Source organism: Anopheles aquasalis, chromosome 3 (assembly GCF_943734665.1).
Source record: "Anopheles aquasalis chromosome 3, idAnoAquaMG_Q_19, whole genome shotgun sequence".
Taxonomy (NCBI): Eukaryota; Metazoa; Arthropoda; class Insecta; order Diptera; family Culicidae; genus Anopheles; species Anopheles aquasalis.
In genome coordinates, this window is record NC_064878.1 from 6,227,501 (window position 1) to 6,235,000 (window position 7,500).

General features: G+C 48.2%; 1 protein-coding gene across 5 annotated transcripts in view; it reads right to left on the reverse strand.

Annotated features, from left to right (window-relative positions):
- Positions 1-7,500, reverse strand: part of LOC126578252 (insulin-like growth factor 2 mRNA-binding protein 1) — a 54,670-nt gene that overhangs the window by 26,412 nt on the left and 20,758 nt on the right. The gene's annotated exons all lie outside the window — the stretch shown is intronic.

A 7,500-nucleotide genomic window follows, 5' to 3' on the forward strand; every position in this document is an offset into this window, starting at 1 on the left:
CTCGATCGCGGAATTGGATCCGCGTGTTCCTTTTGTGATTAGTATCGTTTTAATTGTTCTAATGTTATTCCATAGAGTATGGCAATATTTCTTGCCTTCTTTACTTTGAATCTTTTGTAATAGTTTAACAACATTTATACAATCATGTATATACGCTAAATGTATCGTTATACTACCTTCCCTTCGTTGCGTTTATACTTTATCGAATTCCCAGTACATACCTGAAGAGAAGAGAAAGAGAAGAAAATTTGTTAGTATTTCATTCCTAACGATAACCAGCCAGATAAAGCTACAGAATAATTTCGCCTGCAGAAAGTTTAACGAACTTGAAAAATAGTGGATAAACGGTACATCTCTTAGCTTGTTGCTTTCCATTATGTTGTCTCGTAATGCGTGTAGCGATCGTGTTCACTGCGAGCTTCCTGCCCAATTACTACATCGATAGCTCGCAAATCCCTTTACAGAACGAACACAGAAACCACGTAAAATCGTGAAAGGTAATTAAAAAAAAAGCCATAAGATTTCTATCAGGTCCACTGATCGGATGTGGTTCACGGATACCGGGCCTGTTACGGTCCACCAAACTGCCTGCGCCCACCCCTGTAAGGGATGCCCTCTCACATGGATAGCAATAATAAATCCCAACACTTCTTCCGCCATGCTGCTTTCCTTCATGTATGACCTCCATACGGTGGAGAGCACGGGCGCAATCGCAAATAATTATGCAATGGTCAATATTTATTACGACAAGTGGAAAGTACTGTAGCTAACGGGCCTCGCGGTAAGCGAAGCGTATCGGGGAGCGAGATGAGTTCGGGAAAAGCCACCTGAAATGGCGGTTGCGGTTCCTCCGGAAAAGAACCGTTAGAATTAATAATGGAAGATGATCTCAAATGGAACATTAAGGAAAAGGTAATGGCAATGAAGACATTTCGAAGCTTCGAGTGGCTTCCGGGGTGGTTGCGCAGCGAGCGGGTGCTGCCAATCAAAAGGTTGCCTGGCGGATGCCGGTCCTGACTCGAGATCATTGCCTTTGTCGCTATGCTCTGCAGTTTATGCAGCCCAATCCGAGCCACGAGCCCAACTTGTTAAATAGACGACGTGGACGTCAAAACGACGATACGGTGATTTATCACACTCTTCCGTCACCATCTGTGTGCCACCGGCTATGGTCATCTCATTGCACAAAGGTCACCCATCTGATCACAGCCCAGTGGTCAGCCGGAGACCGACCTGGCACTGATCTGAGCGTCAAGCGGATTTAGAAAGCATTCTGCTGCAGCAACAGCGGAAGGGTGTTGTGCAGTGTATGTTTTATTATGTTTCCTCGACCCTCCCCTCCTCTCTTCCCTTGGCCATCGAGGTTTTTGATCCCGATTCCTCCTCACGCGGCACCGAGATGGCACTCACTCCAACCAAAAGGGTGAGATTTGGCCCTTGGCGCTCACACACAGGAGGTCCCGCTGTCCGCGGCCCATCCATCCTCGCTTGGCACACACCTGACGAAGAATTGCAATAATTTGCCATTGGCCTAGGTCGTAGCGACGATTAGGGTGCTCTCGGCGGGGGGTCGACTAAAGGCACGAACACAACCGAACTATTGTAGAGCGAGGCGAACCGCGTGCCAACAACCGTCAAATCAAAAGCAACGACAACCACTTTTCGGGGGGGTGCGCACCGTGTGTCCACCGGTTCGGGAAATTCGGATTCGGGTTCTGGTTGCTGGGCTTCTGGCTCCCGAAAAAAAAGCTGACAACAACGATCACGTCACATCCCCCTTTCCCTTTTCCGAGCAAACAGCAATAAGAGGTTCGCTCGTTCCCTGCAGCCCCGGTTGCATGCGTTTGCTCCCAGCGACAGCAGCGGCGACAGTGCATGTGCATTGTCCTCTGCTCGGTTATGTAGCGATCTGTTTCCTGTTTTTCTCTTTGCTTTGCTTTGGTTTGTGTTTTTGGGCGAATTCCTTTTTTCCCGTTCCTTCCCCGATGCAGGATAATGTCCTCATTTACCTCTCGTTAGCCATGAGATGATTACGGCGAAGCGTCAAATTGAAACGAAAAGAATGCGAAGGCTGCTACTTCATTCTAACGCCATTGCCTCGCCTCTTTTAGAGGTTTTTAAGGGCTGTCCGTGGCACCTGCGGGCACCGATTATTCTTTTTGCCCTTTTCAATCTTAGTGTCATAGTGAATTATTTAGATTCATATTTTTTCCAAGATTTCTGCTACATCATCGCTTGTTTTTTTTAACAAATCAACAAACTTATCCATTTGATGTTCTCAGTTCCAGCGGCTCATGTTTCTGTTGATCTTGCTGAACAAATGTATTCCAACATCTGCATCTGAGCGAAGCATAAACGAACACGATAGCAGCAGTACCGAACGGATCAACGCATATACGCCCTTTCGATTTCCGCCGATCGCCCGCTGTTTCTGTACGCAATTATCTACCTCTGGCTTACTCTGCCCCAAAAACAACCGGACGTTTGGTTTAGGTGTAGCTGGCCGAGGTGCAGATGCCTGTTTCCGTGGAAACGCAACATGGATAAGGTTGATCTCGTGTGTTGATCGTTGCGCGATTTGCTCGCAGCCATTCCCCGAGCCCGAGGGGGTGCCTTAACGATGTTCGTTGTTTTACACCAAATCGATTGAAACGATAGCACCGCACAGAGAGAGAGCGGGTTAATGCGAAGCCCCATTTACTCGAATTCGATACTGATCGCAACGATCGCAAACCAGCGTAAGATGGAAGCCGTCAGGAGTCGGAACATGGATATCCTTCACCAGAAACTTCATCATCACACTGCTCTTCCACGCATCTAACGCATGTTTTATTGGTCACGGACAATATGCAGAAAATTAGCCTTTGTTCTAGGCGCGATTATCCTTTTTTAGCCATCTTTGCTCTTCTCTGAGCGCTCTAGGTCGATTTTAACACCTCGAAAAAGTATATCGAAAACGTATCTGTTTTGCATAGTTCCCCCTTTCCGGAGCCACACCAGCGGCGGCAGCAGCAGCACCAACAACAGCAGTCCGCTAATCCTCCCTAGAGCCGTCCAAGGGGCCAGGGATAGTTGCCACTTGGTTAGGTTCTGTTGCTTTTCTACATTGACTTGCATATTGGGAAAACTTCCAGCGTGTGTCTGAGTGTGTGTCTGGTCACCGAGATCGCGATCTTCCCACCCTTTTTCTATTCCGCTACTCCCATCAATGGGAACGATCTTTCGCTCGGGTGCGAGCGAGCGAGAGCGGAAACGGAAATGCTGAACGAACCAACCAACCAACCGACCGACCGGCCGACTGGCCAACCGGTCAGCGAATTCCGAGCGCAAAGCACGCACGAAAAAGCGCCGCGCTGCTGCTCATCCGTTCCAAGCCATTGCCAAATTTTGATGAGAATCTGTCCAATTTCCATCTTCCTCAACTGTCGCTCCCCGTCGACGAGCTCCGCGTGCACATTCGTCAACCCGTCGATTACTGCACAGTCAGCCAGCTCCGTCCACGCTGTGTAGATGATGTCCTTCCGCACACACAGATGCATGCAATGATGTGCCGGTGTGTTTGTGTCCGCCTTGTGCTATCCTTTCTATTGCTCGATGTTTGCGAAAGCGAATGATTCGTGAGCATATCCGGGCAGGTACGGCAGGGAGATGGACAGAGAGAGAGAGAGAGAGAGAGAGAGAGAGAGAGAGAGAGAGAGAGAGAGAGAGAGAGAGAGAGAGAGAGAGAGAGAGAGAGAGAGAGAGAGAGAGAGAGAGAGAGAGAGAAAGAGCGAGAGAGGAGACGGATGAGACCGAGTTTAGAAAATTTGGCGTTTCGGTTTTAGATGCCTGTGGTCCGGCGTGTTTGGCTCGTCTCGTCCGCGTTGGGTCATCCAATATCCAGCCGATGCGCGAAAGGACTAGCCGAACCGGCGGCAGGAAAGGAAAGGTAAGGACAGAAGCGAGAGAGACCGGTAACAACCCTGAAACGAGCGATGATTGACACTTGAAGAAGCGAACGCGCGTTCAGCTTTCCCCTTTTTTCGGTGGTTTAGCCCTTACCGATGCATGGAACAAAAGTGCCAGCCAGCCTCATATCCTCCTACCTTAAAGGGGGTTTATTCTCGCACGGTCAATGCACGGCGCAAGGATACGTGATTTTCTTCTGGTTTCCACCAGCTACAGAAAGGTAAGGTCTCTGGCTTCCGTCTTTTTGGGCAATTTTTGTGCCCTCGCTCTCCATATCTCTCTCTCTCTCTCTTTCTCTCTTTCTCTTTCTCTCTTTTATCTTTTGACTATTTGAAGACAATTTTTAAACTTTAGCATTAACTTTAATCGTTAAGTGAATGAAACTGTAGAATTTTACTGGAATTTGGTCTTTTGAATTAGCAGTTCTTCCAGCAGTTTCGTCTATGGATTGATTTGTAGCTCAAACCACAAAATGTCCGTTTTCGTGGAGGTAAAATGTATGCGCTGATGGCTTCCGTTTACTTAAGAGATGGGGATACATCTTGAATTTATGCTCAACCTGCCAGAGAGTTACATAATGACAGGGATGTTTTTTTTTTTGTGTAGAAGTTGATCATGCATCATGATGATTGCAACACCAAACACGTACAAGTGGCAAATGATCAAGTGACTTTCATATACAATAATCTATTTTCATTTATAAATTGTATCAGGCACCATTGTCTCATTTTATACACGATTTACGTTTCCAATACCCTAGTGATCCGCCATGCTGCTGCTTCCAAATTACCATTGCCCATCTTTAGAATAAACTCACTCCAATCAAAAATGATAAAGATTTGTACAAATTCAACAAGATTCAAACAAATTTAAAACTTGCCTCAAACAAAATTTAAATTAAACGAACCGAAACGTTTACGCTTAGCGCACGGGGGTGCATCCTAAGCGCGCCTTTTTGGGTCCCGAAAATCGATTTCGCCTGCATGTTCCAAAACCTTCTCGTTCGCTGTTCCCACCAGCGACGAAAGCGAAGGTACATCTGCAGCAAACGGCAGCGGGAGCGGCAGTCGTAATCTTTGAATCCTTCCCAAATTTCAAGGTCTCTCCATCCTTCGCCCAGCCACGGCTAACTTCCTGTCCTCTTCCGGCCACACAGCAGCTTTGCATCGGTTTCGTAGCGGGTAGTCGCTTGCACGGAATAATAATAAGACACACCGAAAACGCACGCCGGCGTCCAACGACGACAACGACGACGACGACGAGAAGCCCGGCCAAACGGAGAAGAACAGATCAGAAATTCTCGGAAGGATGCAGCATCTTGCAGTTTGGCGCGCTTCACAAACCATACCACCACCAACCATTGGCCCAGGCGTCCTACGTCTCGCTCTTTTGCTCCGTGTCTGCGGACGGCAGATCCTGGGCCTGCCGGCGGGGCAGTAGAAGAGAGGCACATCTAGAAAACCTTGAGCCAAGAGACGAGATCCATCCCAGAGGGTTTCGGTAGGGAAAAAACGCAACAGCAGCAGCAGCAGCAGCAGCGAAAATAGTTACCCAAAGAATCAATTCCCAATTCGACTGGCGAGTAACGAAGTGGAGGAAATCGAGCCGATGGGAGGCGACCAGCGACCAGACGATGCATCCACGAATCGCCGTCTGCACCTTCTTCGCGCCGGACAAGAACACGAGGATCCCTCCACCCCCTCCCCCCAACCGCCCTTGAGTCGCTAGGAGCAGACAACAGTTGCGGTTGCATCAAGGTAAACGGCGACTATACGCGGCGATCCCGCGCATTCGCGCCATACGCCGAGGGTGTGTTTGTGTCTCGAGGAAACGAAAATGAAAACGAAAAACAAGGATGCTCTAGAAGCCACTAAGCGGAGGTGGTGGTGGTGGCCGCGACTGCTGCTGTTGCTGCCACTGCGACGAGACGATGATAGTAAAAGTGGCAAAACCGGTGCAAAGATTGCAACGCGGATCCGGCGACGAACCTTCGTCGCGTTTTTTTTTTCGTTGGCGTCGTTGCCTCCTCGGCATAGCCTTGGTGGTGCCTTGCTCATCCTCTGCCCACCGCCTCATTCACCCGGCGTCTAACAAAAGTGGAGCTCTGCAGTTTGATTGCCGCCGTCCGATTGATGCAGTAGTGGCCACCAGACTCAGCAGCAGCAGTGGCGAGGTGAAGCAAAAGCGAGAAGCAAAAAAAAAAACGCGACTCCCAGACATAGGAGACGGATATTCGCCACAAAAAAGGCACAGAAAATTACACAGCACTTCCCCGGTCGTGGTAAAGCTTGGCCTCGGATCAAACGATGGGCAGGGTGGTTCCCGATCGGTCGCCAGACAAACAGGAAATGAACAGGTGATAAATGTAGAACATATCCCGCGTTTCACTCTTTTCCCCTCGCCATCGCCGTTGAACGAAATTCGTCGTCGCTTCCAGATCTGTGCGCTAGAATCGCACTGGATGAGACCACACACAAAAATAAAAGCATGAAAATTAACCAACAAAAAAAAAGAAACAAAAAACCTGTTGAGTATTATAATGCAACAGCTAATCGCCATCAACCAGCATCAACACCTCCCGCGGCACAATGGTTGAAGGCAATCAACGTGTTTTAAATCAATTCCAGCCGATAAGCTGTAAATCACACCGGCTCAATAAAAGCGAAATTAATTTTCGCTTAAAGTACAATAAAATGTTTCAACAACAACAATGGCGGTGTGGAGCTGGTCAGATTTTCTGAGCTTCCTTTTACATAGTGCGATTTTTTGTTAGTTTAACTACTCTCCTATAAACATACGGCTCGTCCGTCCTTATATATGTTAAAAAAAAAACTACTCTCCTAACATGCCATTCCTGCGCTTGCTCGTAGCCAAACCATGTTAAAAAAAAATCGCCAATAAATCATCGAACAACGGGGTTGGGGAGAAGAAAAAAATCGTCCGAGAAAAGGTAGCGGCTCCGGAACCTGTGCCCCGAAACGATGCTCAAGGTGAACCGTCTTTTTGATGAGGATCACTGATCATTGGGATCGCCGGCTGGAGCAGCAAAGCCGGCGAGATGGTGAGATCGTGCGCGGCAAGATGTTGGCCCGGGTCCCCTCGTCGTTGCCCTTGGTGGCGCTATACGCCGTGCGGTAAAATAGAAACGGGAAAGAGTCGAGATTCCGTTGTCCGGGGGTTTCTCTCGACGCGATCTCGATGTTTTGCTAGTTTCGGAGCCATTTTGTGCGGGACGGCAGATTATACGGTTTGCTCCCGTTCCGAGAAGCTTATTTTCCATTTTTCGTCATCCACAATCTTTGCTCAATTTATGAACGAAACGGGACGGGCCACGCGCAGTCGATAGTCGACTCAAATGTGTAAGATGAGAATTTCATCAACATAATTCCTTGATCAGTATGCACGAAACATTCGGATAGGTGGAATTAAATTTAACATTTTAACGCGAAAGAATCACTCCTTTTCGCGCCAAAACAAGAATCGCTAGTAGGCAGAGTTGATGGCGATTCGTGGCCCATGATTGCAAAAGCTAAGTTCAATTCAAGTGATTCA